A 13,582-nucleotide genomic window follows, 5' to 3' on the forward strand; every position below is an offset into this window, starting at 1 on the left:
GGTTGGCAGAGCGAGGGAGGGTAATGAGATTACACACTGGAGTTTTCTCCCTGCCCTGGCGTCCCAGGTACCCCTCTTGCAAGAGGCCAGGCCATCAGATAAAGATTCAAAGAAGCTTTGTCTCTATCCGGGGACTGCTCCGCCCCACCCGCATTTCCTGCTGAGAAGCATGCCTTTGTGAAAGGCTGACTCCCAAGTTCTATCCCCAATCCCTGGCTAACCTTTGGGAGGACACTGCCACCCTCTGAATTGTCCTCCCCAGCTGTTTACCTTCCCTGGTGCAAACCACCCCAGCACAGACTGTGAATCCCACTTTGTGTGACACCATTCAATTGAAGCCTGGAGTGAAGCTGCCTGGCGCCAGGGCGGGACAACTGAGTTTTTTCTCCCAAAGTGAAGGAACTGCCCTAGCAGAGTCCATAACCCTAGCTGCCCTGTAGGGCTGGAAACCTCACAACCTGTGAGGTGCACCTGTGTTGGGGAACCCCCTCCACCATAAACATCCCCTCTGCTCTAAGCCTTGGGAGCCGGATGAGATTTTATTACTATTTAAATATCAGGAGCATGAAATTTCCCACGTATAGCCAATTTTCTCTCAGCTAGGCCCACCCGCCACGGGATCCTTAGAAGCAAAGGTAGTTTTTAAAAAAGCCTTAGACATACTTTAAAGGACTCCCAAAACCAGCTTTCTCGTTGTGTTTTTCCCAGCCATGTAATTCTTAATTATTTATATATTATTTCATATATTTCTTTAAAATTGTCTCCAAGGGGCCAAATACTAAAATCCTTGAAGATACCAGACTGACAGACTCCTAATCAACACAACAGAAAAGGCCCAGAGCAGTTTGTCCCTGCAAGCTGGAGAGAGCTATGTTTTCTCCCTCAGAAAACAAACTGAAGCTTGCACTTTTTTTGCCTCATTTGCCCCCCTGTGACCAACTATTTACATTTTGCTGAGGACAAAATGGTGTCTCAGAGGCAGGAGGCGATTTGACTTGTCCAAATTATTTACTCTTATTTACTCTTAGTTATTTATTTAACCTTATTTACTCTTCCACCCACCGTACATTCTGCCTCTGGCTCAACATTTCTCCTCTGGCTAAGCATTCCTCCATTCAGCATAACAATAGCTCTAACTTTGACTGGAGGTCTAGCCTACAAATTAGAGGCAAACCAAAATCAAAGATGGAATCCCCACAGCTTGATTTCCTAGTGTTCTCTTTCTTGTGTAAATGCCCATCCTCCCATGCACTCCTACTCTCCAACAACCCACCCCTGCCAACCTGAGAAGGGTAGGCTAGCTTGTGAATTCTGACCAACAGAATGGGGCCATAGTGATCAGAATTCACTTCAATGGCCTTTCTGTCTTGCCAGTCAACACCATATCTCCACTGGTTCTGAGGAAGCTATATACTGCCTTAGGAGGGCAACACATAGTAAAGAACTCCAGAGAGTCTCTGGTCACCAGCCAGCAAGAATCAAACTCTGCCAAGAGACCTGTAAATGAGCTTCTGGAGTCTTGAGATAGCACCACAACCATGGTTGACTTTGGTTGCAGCCATGTGATAGACCCTTGAAGAAAGGGCCTCATTTAAGCCATAACACATTCTTAATTCATAATGACCCTGAGAATTACTAAATATGTGTTGTCGTAAGGCATTTCATTTGAGAGGAGTTGCTGGACATAAATAGATAACCAAATCAGGAGAACACTGTGCTAAGGAAAATAAACTTGAAGAGTGTTTGGTTTTTTTTTTTTTTGGTTTGTTTGTTTCTTTGTTTGTTTTTTAAGTGATTACTGTCACGTGACTGGTGTATGTCAAAGTTTATCTTTAAACCCAGTTTTGTCTTGTCTCTAGACTTCTACCTTCAACTGCAAATTGTACTGACTCAATGGCATTTACTTTACTTTCCAACGTAACTTAGGTTATATTCGCCACTGGCTATGCTACCAGCTGTCAAATGCCACCTCCTACATTTCATAATGTAGAACACTAGTCCCGTTCCCTGTGGTGGGCAAATTTTTCCACCAGTCTACAAATGACCCTTTGTATCCCTCAAGGCATGAAGCAATAGTCTTCAGAATGCTTTCCTGGACAACAACTTGATTTAGAAGCCTCTTGCTTAGCACATACCCCACGTTTACTTACCAAGGTGGAATGTCTTCCCATATCTCTCTTGTGATCCAATTAGACACCTTCAGTATGTTTTGGGAGAAGAAATGTTGTCTTATTCTGAGCCTGTCAAATGCCTAGAAATTCGAGGAGTATTTGTTGAGTGAGTAAAGCCAAGCAAGCCATCCTGGGACTAGGACCCAGTTTTGCTGGCCCAGAACAGCGGTCTTTCTCACTGTTTACCCCACCTTTTCTACTAATCGGACCTAATTTGTAATCCTCTTTACCAGGCTGCTTAGCAACACACCCACTACTGTACTCCAGTTTTCATCAGTCTCTCATTCATTTGGCAATATTCCTGCAAGCTTACCCAGGTGGGTAAGCTATGAGGGCTTTCATGACCTGGTCCTCGACATTACCAGCCCATGATCACAATTATGTTTGGAAACTGAAGCATAAGTACAAGGCTCTAACATACCATGTAGTCACCAGCAAAACAGGCAAACTGACTTTGAAAGTAAAGATAGTACTGGATTTGATTCCTACATAATCTGAGGATCAAGAAGTGAATCCGGCAGAGAGATGGCTGAAGTGAATGGTCTTGTGTCCCTGAATTACAGCTGTGCTTAAACAGACATTCTTTGGAGTTTCTACATTTATTTTTAAATGACTCCATGGCACCAAAAGAGAGGCTTCTCCTTTAATATGTCACTTTGTGTCTTGGGGAAAAGGCAATTTCTGTCATAGCTGTTCCACTAATCAGAGGGAAGAGCTGCTTCTCTGGTACCTATATCTCCGTTTGCAAGGATAGAATTTCTGTGAGCTGCCCAGCTGGCTGAAGAGGCAGAGGCCCCTTTCAAGCTCAGATTATAAGGGACTACAGAAGTGTTTAGTCCTCTTGGATTGGGTCCTTACGGTGACTGACACCATTTGAGAACTGAGATTATTCTATCCCCCTCAAGATAGGGACTGAACCAGACACCCTGCTTCCCAATAGATCTCACGTGACTCTCCACACATTCCTGTTATGAATACTGTGACCTCAAGAATGATGATACTTCCTGTTATTTTGCTTAGGAAAATGAAAGCACATCTGTTCTCTGTGTGCAGATAGATGCAAGTTCTCAAGAGCACGTTCTATGCATAGGTGGGGGAGCATGCTCCATGGTGAGTCAGACGAGCATGCTCCATGGTGAGTCAGACGAGCATGCTCCAAGGATAGGCCAGAAGTATATGCTCCATGGACTGTCAGACAAGCATGCCCCATGAAAAGTCAGAGGACCACACTCTGTGTGTAGACCAGCTCTTGTAGTACTCAGGGACTCTTTGCATAACTTTGCTATCCAACTATATTCCAAGGTTGGTGTGATGGCCTGTGAAAAAATAGAATAGGGCAAATTAGCACGTCTTCTCAGACTGAGGCTCATGTGGAATTATGTTGTGCCTAAGAAATACCACGCGCAAGATAGTATTTGATGTAAGATGTACAGTGTATAACGACTGTGAGTCTTGCAGTCTTGTCGTCTGTGTTACTGAGCATGTAGGTTTCCTACAATTTTAAGTACAGAGATGGTATGGGGGGCATTCAGATTCTTTCCCAACAGCCTTCCTCTTCTTTTCTTTGGACTCAAAAACTTCATACTGTTCAGATTCTAAGTGCAGCAAAGCTAGGAATGGTGGCCCCCATTCTGACAGACAACTAAAATTGGTCCGGCAGTCATGATTACAGTTGCTACCTCTTCCATTGCAGAACACATCCCCTGGATTTCTGAAACTGTGTGTTAGGGCTTTTTCTATGCACCCCTAGGACAGCATTGAGTTGTTAATTAGGTGCAGCTGAAGGGGCTGGAGACTGATCAGCAGTTAAAAGAATTTGCTGCTCTCATGGAGCCCCTGAGTTTGGTACTGAGCACCTACTTCATGCAACTCAGGACTGTCTCATACTCTAGGGAATGTGGAAACCAGAGACATGCAGACACACATACCTACACGTAGTTAAAAATCATAATAAAAGTAAGCCATAGAGGCATTAACAAAAACAGAATGGAACAAGATGCTTTAATAAGACTTACTGAAAAACACCTATGCATTATTTATTTCTGGAAGTTTGGGGGCTGCAGGTAGTTGGCCATGAATAACTAAGGCAATAAAATACAAACCCATGGATAAAGGGTGATGCCTGAATGCCTTTACTCATTCCTACAAGTGTCTCCTGTGTCTTCTACCATTCCCTTTCTATTGGCCTTTCTCCTAATCCCTAACTATACCCCAGTCAAGCCATTAATGCTTTTCTCTACTTCCTACTGCATTGATTTCCTTCCTCTGCATTTTTAGAGTCTCTGCTGAGAAGGAATTTGAACTAGCCAGCTGCCTTCCTTTACAATACAGGGAAATGGACTGTTCCATTTCCACCAATAGATGGCTCAGATCGAGACCAGCTATGAAATCATATGACAAAATTCTCTATGCAATTTCCAGCCTTTTACCTTTAGACCTCTTTGGTATTTCTTGCCCTTCTGGAGTCTCTTTCTAGAAATTCTCTGCCCGGCTCTCCTCTCTGGTCATCTCCTTATATTCTTCCTTAAGGTCTTTGTTTTATGCCTCTGCTCTAAAAGCATGTCATTTCTGAGACCTGATTCTCTTTCTGCTCCATGCCATCCTGGAGTGTCCGGACTCTTCTAATGGCCCCTCATCACAGCTAGAGTCTCAGACCCAGCCCTGAGCCTTTGGCTTTTAAACCTATATCCAGCCTTTTTCTGAGTTTCCCCTGAGACTCCACATCAAGAACTAGAAGAATTTCTAAATTCCATGTTTCTTCTAAAGGCATGTATTGTTACCATTAGCCTGCTGCAGGTCCTCATTGTATCTCACCTGCTCCCTATGGTAGAAGAAATGGTAGCTTAACTTATTCGTTGTTTATTCCCAGTTTCCCATGCCAAAACCTTTTATACAAGGAGAATTACTGCTTGCTTAGCTTTTCTTACAGCCAAAGGTGGCCATTGGAGATGGTATGTACCTGACTTGCAGAAATCTACTAAGGCTGTTGGTCTCTGGAAGGGCCTTTATGATGGATGATAAAGGAACTGTTGGCTTATATCCCACTCTTGTATCATTAAACACAATTGCAAGGTCCTGTGCTCAACCAATCATCTTCTTATGGCAGAATGGCCTCTAGGAGAGCAAAGCATGACAAAGCCAAACTGCAGAGAGCAGAGTACCTGAATCAGTCACTGCCCTCCTGTCACCACCCCTTCACTGTGAGAGAAAACACACCGCTGCTGTCATAAGATTTTCTTACGTGTAGGCATTCCTATGCCTTATTAATATACTCTACACTTAACTCTGCACTGTCCATAAAATTTAAACAAATTTTGGTATGGTATATCTCTGTCTGACATGCTTTGGTGGAGCTTCCCCACCTTCCTGGAAAGCTAATGCTGTTCTGTATCTCCTCTGATATATCCTGTACTTTCCAGCCTTACATCATCAGAATACTGAACTGTTTCTCTCCAGTACCCCATCTGCAAAAACAGCTGGATCCTGGTATACCTCAGTGGATGCTGCTCCTTGTCATTCCCACCTGCAGATGTTCCAAAGAACCTGCTCTTTCTGCATGCCTAATACTTGGGCATATGTTTCTCAGCCTTTCATCTAAACTCTCCAGTACTCTAGTTAGGTCTGTCATTCTCAAAGGCCCCAGGGTGTAAACTGTAGTTTCATGTCATGGTATATCTTTGACCCACTCTGTCTGTCTCTGTCTCTGTGCTCTCTTACTACCTTATGTAGTCACTTAAGAATGCTTGTTTCTCTCATCACAGGACAAGAGATAGCTTTACAAATGTATTCCTGGCTGGCTTTGCATAGTCATTGGAACGTGGTCAGAGATGCATAGTATCTCTTTATCTTATTTTTAACAGCACAGACTTGCTACACAGGAATGTTCAGTAAACCCTTGCTGACATGAATAGGAAAAAATACTTCTAGAATGGCTTTCCTAACTCCCACACTTTCTCCTGTATAATCCACTCCCTGATCCTTTGCATTCTTGCTACATTCTTGATTGTTACTAGGAATACATGAGACTCGAGTTAAAAACAAAGAAAAACAAGAAGCAAACCCACACACAAATTATACTTAAGTATATTGTATCAGTCTCTATGTCCTCCACACAGAAGTCTTCCCCTCCCCAGACTCTGTTTCCCTTAGGTTCTACTTTTCATTTCCTTTAAGACTTTCCCAGCTGCCCTAACACAGAGTTCTGTAAATAAATGCTGGTGTACTTCTGATGATGCAGAAAGAGCTCATGGCTGCCCAAATATAACATCAGTGTGAGCTGTCTCCACTGGGTAGTGAAAGCAACCATGTTTCCAGTTGTCTTTGGCTTTCTTTGTGCTGTTTGCCTAGATATGCTGTGCTTTTCCCCAAATCAAATCACCTGTTATTATTACATGTGACCTGCTGGCCACCAGCACTTCCTCTAGAACTTGGTACTTGAGCCAGAACGATGTTCCTGAAGTCAATGATAGCAATAGCAAGCCTTAACTGAGCCATCTATAACGTACAGGGCTCGGCCTGGGCACTCTTTCCACTGTTTTGTTTATCCAGTAATCATGCCTCATTTTCAGATACAGAAATGGAGTATAGAGGGATTACCTGCCTTAACCAAGAACCCCCTCAGCAAGAGTGAAAACCAAACTTCAAGCCCACGCTATCTGACCTCTGACCTCCCTCAAAACATGAGCAACAGCTGAATCTCTAATTCTGCCAGTCAGTTCTTGTGTTCCAGATTTTCATGAAGCTAGAATTATATGTGCTCAACTAGACATACCTCATAAAATTAGAGGACTTTAAATATCTGAATTCTTTAGACTGAAAAAATATGACACCATGCCCTTTAAAAGCTTACAGTCTAGATTTGTTGATGATGTTCTCATAATTTATTGAAAATTTATTACACAATAGACATTGCAATGGATTTGCAATCTTCATCACATCGTATGAGATAAGAAAATTGAGATTTTGAAATTTTAAGTGGCTTACTCGTGCTCCAACAGATAACAGTAGCTAAATGAAAATCTGAATGGCCCGAAAAGCAACCTCACCCATAAATATAGCTATGCTTCATTAATCCAGCAGCAGGAGCAGGGATTGTAAGCCATCCAGAATTACTGCAAAGTTCTCAGAATTCTTCCGAGAATGAGCATCACACATTATACCACAACATAAAATACTAAATGAAGAGTGGGTTCCACTGAGATGGTATCGTTTACTGGTAGTAGAATGTCTTGTCACACACTGCATGTCTCTTCCTACTGAAGTACTATTGTCCAGATTTTCCTGGGCAGTAGTGAGTTCTCACTTTCTCAGTGATGGAAAAGGGGGCTATATTCTAAGGCTGCTTTTCTTCTTTGTTTTGGTCATTTTGTTGGCTACTTTTAGCTGTCATTTTTACACAATCTAGAATCACCTGGGAAGAGAGTCTTACTTAGGAATTGTTTCAATCATGTTGGACTATACGCACGTTTTGGTGGTTGTGGTGGTGGTGGTGGTAGATATCTTTAATTTTTTTTTAATCTCAGCACCCAACGACTATGTTACTCTTGGTACCAATTTTTGTTCTAGTCTTATTTGTCTTACTGTCATTACATATCCTGGCAAGAATCAACTTAGGGAACAAGGGATTATGGTGGCTTGAATGAGAGTGGCTGCCAAAGGTTCATATGTTTGAATACTTAGTAAGAAGTCCTAGCTCACTATGGGCAGCAGCAATCCCTAGGTTGGGCCCTGAACTATATATAGAAGTGAAAAAAGTTTGTAAGTAACCATCCGTGCAGATATGCTCTCTTTACTCTTGACTGTGAATATTCGTTAGCCATCTGCCTCAAATTCCTGCAATTCCTATGATTTTCCTGAAATAATGGACTGTTACCTGAAATTGTAAGTCAAATAAACTCTGTGTTTGTCACTATTCTATTGCTATGAGGAGATACCATGACTAAAGCAACTCTTGTAAAAGAAAACATTTAATTGGGGGCTTGCTTACAGTTTTAGAAAATCAGTACACGTTATATTGGCCAGAAGCAAGTAAGAAGGTGCTGGGGCAGTAACTGAGAGCTGTACATCCTAATATATCCCAGAATGATACACTGAACTTTTAAACCTCGAAACCCACTCCTCCAATAACATGCCTCCTCCAATAAGGCCATACCTATTCCCAAAGGCCACACCTCCTAATCCTTCTCAAATAATTCAACTCCCTGATGACTGAGTATTCAAACATATAAGCCTATTGGGGTTCATATACAAAAGAATGTAAATGACTAAACTAAATACTACACCAAGGACTGTGGAGAACCAACCCACTCATTGGACATTCTGTGCATGTGATGGCTTGTACTGGGTAGGGTTTCTCCTAAAAGAAAGAAACACACAATGTAAAGCTGTAAAATTATAGGATACCTCAAACTGTGCTTTCCTCTTTGTGAAACATTAACAGACTTTAAAAATTCGGTTTTTACAAAAATCACGAGCAACAGAATACTGAGGCAGCCACATGCCCCTCCCTCTATAAGAGGTCTGAAATGGCACTGTTGTTTTTTCCTGATCTTTGAGAAGAAACAATCAGACAATTTCAGTTGGGTTCTATTGAAAAGCCCTCATTGGGATCTAGAGGTGAGGTGGTCCATTCAGATATTTCGATGTTCAGAAGCCTACCTCCAAGAAGAAAACCAGACCAACCAACTTAGCCTCAACACAACCCCTTTCTTCTGGTCAACTTTAAATAGTGGGAGGGAAAAATAAAACAATAAAAGCCTAAAGCATAATAAGGTTATGAGGAGGTAAAGAGCTACTCTATTGATAAAAAACTCCACAAAGGTCCGCCGAGGTTATCCAAAGCTAGAACTGAAGCATATAGATTCACTGAATCCCAGACAGTTATATAACACAAGTGTCATGTATTTTACACGCTGCAGGGCCCCTAAGAATTGCACCCTACGCACCATCAACTGTGTCCTGTGTATTGAGGACTTACACATTCTGTTTAAGTAGTTTCTGACTACATGTGTTCTCTACTGTGTGGTGATATTTTGGTACTATCCCTCTAGGACCTTGCCCATCCTACAGGCTTGCCTTCTCTTGGGCATGCTTGAGGTTTTAGGCACAGTCAAAACAATAGGCCATTTCTTTCCATTCTCCCTCTGTATTGTTAAGTCAGCAGAAGATAAAGCAACTTGGATTGCACTAAAGGTACCTTGGCTGAATTATAATTAATTTTGTTAGGTTTTCCGTTTTTAATTTTCATCGCATTTTTGTGTGTATGTATGTATATACATGTATGGGTGCAGAGGTCAGAGGCCAACTTGTGGGTGGTAGGTCCTTCTACCATATGTGATACAGGTATTGAATTCAAGTCATCAAGCTTTGTGGCAAAAGCCTTTTGCTGAGCCTTCATGCTGGTTCTCAATTTTTATAATAGTTCTTCATGAGGACAATGGACTTGACACAAACAGATATTATATTGAAGACTATTATTACTGTTGGCGAACTTTCCCATATTGATGTAAAAGGGTAAAAAAAACCCTTCTAAACATTAATGATTGAACAAGGTGAGCTTTCAACTAAATGGGTGGCTCCTCAGCTAGGCTTTGAGAAATTAGAAATCTACAGAAATAGCCAAGCCCAGGAGTTTAATGTAGGCCTTGTTCTGTCTGAGAACAGAATTTCGACTAGATGTTGACCCTTCACACCATTGTGTTGAACATTGAGCGTCCTATTTACCCAGTCCATCCCTCTCCTGTATTCTGCTGAAATCTGTGGCACTGCTCTGTGTAAGGTGATGCCATTTATGGAGCAAGGCGAGTCCAGGATAAGGCATACCCTATCATTGGATGAGAAGGAAGGGCAGGTGGGGAAATGTCTAGGAAGGAGGGAGGAGAAAGAGAGGTGAGGAAAATCAAGATGGAGACAACAGAGCAGGATGATCCAGGTCCAGGTGGATAGTTTTCCAAAGCATTGTTTAAATTTGGCTTATGAGAAAGGAACAGATTTGTAGAGATAAGAGTACTTGTTTGGTTCACATGGTATAAAAGAAACTTTATGTTTACTTCCCTTTGACTCATGACCCCAGTCCTCACTCTTTTGTGAGCTATTTCTTAAAAGGACAAAGTTTTGCATTTTGCCATATATTCATAAGTGTATGTTCATCCAAATTACTGGCAGTATTTCATTATTTTTGCCTAAGAAGATGTTGTCTGATTCCTGGCAGCTGTAGTGACTGGTGTTTGCAGGATTCTGGGATTCGGACTGCAGGCCTCCTGACCGCACAGCAAGTTCTTTTAACCTGGGAAGTATCTGTCTAATCATCAGAGCTATAGTTTATAAGGAGGCGAATATAGATTTAAACATGGACACTAAGGGAGGAGAAACAGACATGAAAGCATGACAGGCATGAGAGAAGGGGAGGCAGATGTGGGGAGTTGAGCTGTGTAAAGCAAAGACAGAGTGAGCTGGGGCCAAGAACAGATAATTAGAAAAACTTTTAATTAATTAATTAATTAATTAACTCATTAACATATTCTGTGTTCATATGTCTATACATGTTAGTGTGTGTGTATGAAGACCAGAGGACAAATGAGTGGGGATGTCATCCTCCTACCACATGAATTGTAGTTATAGAACTTGGATCCTCATGGGTGATGACAAGTTCCTTTACCCCCTTTTAAAAGTGACAATTTTTATTTTTGTGTGTGTATGTATGACAGGAGTTGTATGTGTGAATATTGTAGAAATTGTTTAATCCTCACACAGGGTTTCTCCCCTTCCTCTGACTACTTAGTTCCTAGATAAAAGACACCCACAAGCTTTATATTTACATTAATCAGCAAAGGAGCTGGGCAGATATGGATCCTCTTGATGGTATGTCTGTTTCACAGCCAATAATCCCACTATAAAATTAAATTTCCTATGTCTGGGCTTCTCTTAACTCCAATTAGCCAACCTACCTGACCCATGGAGGCTTCCTCCTCCCTTCACATTCTTTTCCCCTCATAGTTCTTCTCTGATGCCAGAAGTCCTGGAATGCTAAACCCTGTCTCTGTGTCTTCTGCCCAGCTGTTGACTGTTGGCATCTTTATTCACTTATCAGAAATAATTTGGGGAAAAGATCACATCTCATCACTTGGGTCTACTTGTGGACTCTTGTCTCTGGGACAATCAGGCCTTGGGGGTCTGCAGTTAGCATTACAATGCACAGCAACAGACCAAACCACAAAACAAGGAGGTCAGGGGCATCTGGTGGGAGTCAGGTTTCAGTGTAGGTCCCAGGTTACATCAGGCTTGGCCACACAAGAACCTTTACACATTGAGTTATCTTATTGCCTCATGAAAAACCTTTTACAGGCTCCTTTGGCCTGGTGGCTCTGCATATGTGAGCTCGCATGTGTGGAGGCCAGCGGAAAACCTTGGGTGTTACTCTTCAGGTGCCATCAATAGGACAGGTCGACTTGGCCATCTGGCTAGGGAGGATATGGAGTCTCTGTCTCCCCAGCACAAGTGTGTGCCACCAAACCAGGTTTCTTTATTGTTGTTGTTATTTTAATTTGCTTCTTGTGTTTGGACTCAAGTTTATTATCTGAGTTTCTGGCCCCATGGCTTTCTATGTGTGCAGGAGAGGACAAAAAAATGTCTGTGATAGATGCGTGTATTGTATATGATTGTTCTTGAGTCTAGCATAAAACTGAACAGAATGTTCCTTTCTGGCTTAGTCTTGTTTGATCACACTCAAGGTTTAAGAGGAACCTCTTTGTTTTTTTTTTTTTTTTAATTTTTTATTAGGTATTTTTTTATTTACATTTCCATGTTATTCCGCTTCCCGGTTTCCTGTCCATTTGCTCTCCCACCCTTCCAAGAGGGTCTTCTTGCAGGTTTAATTATAGGACAAGGGTTATATAATTCTCTAAACTCTATGATTCTTACATCTAAGACTACTAAGTATGTACTTTGTTTCATTTTTTTCCCTTTTGGCACAATCTCAATTATGTAGCTGAAATGTGGAATAAACTACTAATACTAAAATCATTAAGTGTTCTTAAGTTCACTAGGGCACAGGCCAAGAGATTGGAAAAGACTGGATCTGATGCAAATACTGAGACTTTCCTATTGCCTGTGCTGGCCCGAAAGTAGGCAGCTAATCCACAGAGGGCAGCATTTCTCTGGCTATTAAGGACCACGGGTCACTCTGTCTGCTTAGCCGTTCTCTACAGATTTCATTTGACACTATTTTAGTCTACTGTAGAGAAATGACAGGAAGCAACTGCTCCTAGCTTGTCAGCTGCAGGGCATGCTAGGATGGTTTGGTCACTCCCAGCACACTGAGATACCGAGGAGGCACAGTTCCTTAAGCAGAGGATTCTGGTAACTCCTACTGCCAAGTAAGCTGCAAACCTGAGGACGTGGCCTTCATGATCATTCTCTCGTGAAAAAGTAACTTTGTTTATAGGTTAATTAGACAATAGCACATCTAACAGATCGAAGAGTTGGACTGCTGACAAGTTTCTCAGTTTGCAAAGAGGTTTGCATCACTTCGATCCAAGATATTCTATTGGTAGGGAAGCAGCAGCTGGTGAGAACTATATATTGTAGGAAACCTTTATCCTGCTTTGCCTTTAAAAGAAGTTGAAACTGAATAAACTGTGCATTGGCTGACTGGGCTGTGAACCCCCCATATCCAGGTTAATGCAAACCTCACTTGAGACCTCAATGTACTAGACTGTAGCATTGAATCCATTTTTCTGCTTTGGCTCCATAGTTAGTAATGGCACTGCTCAAGAGTTCTCTGAATGAAACACACACGTGCCCAGATGTGCGCATGCACATGCACACGCACACGCACATGCACACGCACACGCACACACACACACACACACACACACACACTTACACACATACATGCACACCAGTTAATTTTGATACACCTCGAGTAAGCCCAATGGCTGGACATTTCTAATCCTCCTGACATCTGGCATACATTTCCCTCTGGTATCCAACGAGGGATCTTTGTTTAAATCTGTGTTTTATCTTTGTTGCTCTGTTACCTTCTGGGAAAGTCTCCACTTTCCCTATAGGGTCCTATTCCCTTCCACCTATATTGTAGGCTGCTTTCTCTCTTGCAGCTCTTAAATCTGATCCTTCTAAATATGGATCATGGTGATTCTCTTCATTCTCCCCTCTCTCAATCCCTTGCCCTGTCTTTCTGTCTTTCTACCCAGCCATTGCTTATATGGCAATTCTTTATTTTCAATTAAAGGACTCCAGGAGCCTCAGGCCTGGAAGTGTGATTTTTTGGGGAGCAAAAATAAGACAATGCTCAACACCAGATGTTGACCCTTTACACATACATTCTTGATATTAAATTAAGCAACTTTCTCTAAGAATATTGGAATTTGATCCTCAGTACTAGGGAGGGTAAA

At 42.0% G+C, this 13,582-nt stretch overlaps 2 pseudogenes across 1 annotated transcript in view; one reads left to right on the forward strand and one right to left on the reverse strand.

The window, feature by feature from the left end:
• LOC148006609 (uncharacterized) overlaps positions 1-13,582 on the forward strand; it is a 2,902,548-nt pseudogene that overhangs the window by 1,755,380 nt on the left and 1,133,586 nt on the right.
• Nid2-ps7 (nidogen 2, pseudogene 7) overlaps positions 1-13,582 on the reverse strand; it is a 54,677-nt pseudogene that overhangs the window by 19,483 nt on the left and 21,612 nt on the right. The window lies entirely within an intron of this gene.

The sequence above is a fragment of the Rattus norvegicus genome, chromosome 2 (genome assembly GCF_021556685.1).
Source record: "Rattus norvegicus strain SHRSP/BbbUtx chromosome 2, alternate assembly SHRSP_T2T, whole genome shotgun sequence".
Lineage (NCBI taxonomy): Eukaryota > Metazoa > Chordata > Mammalia > Rodentia > Muridae > Rattus > Rattus norvegicus.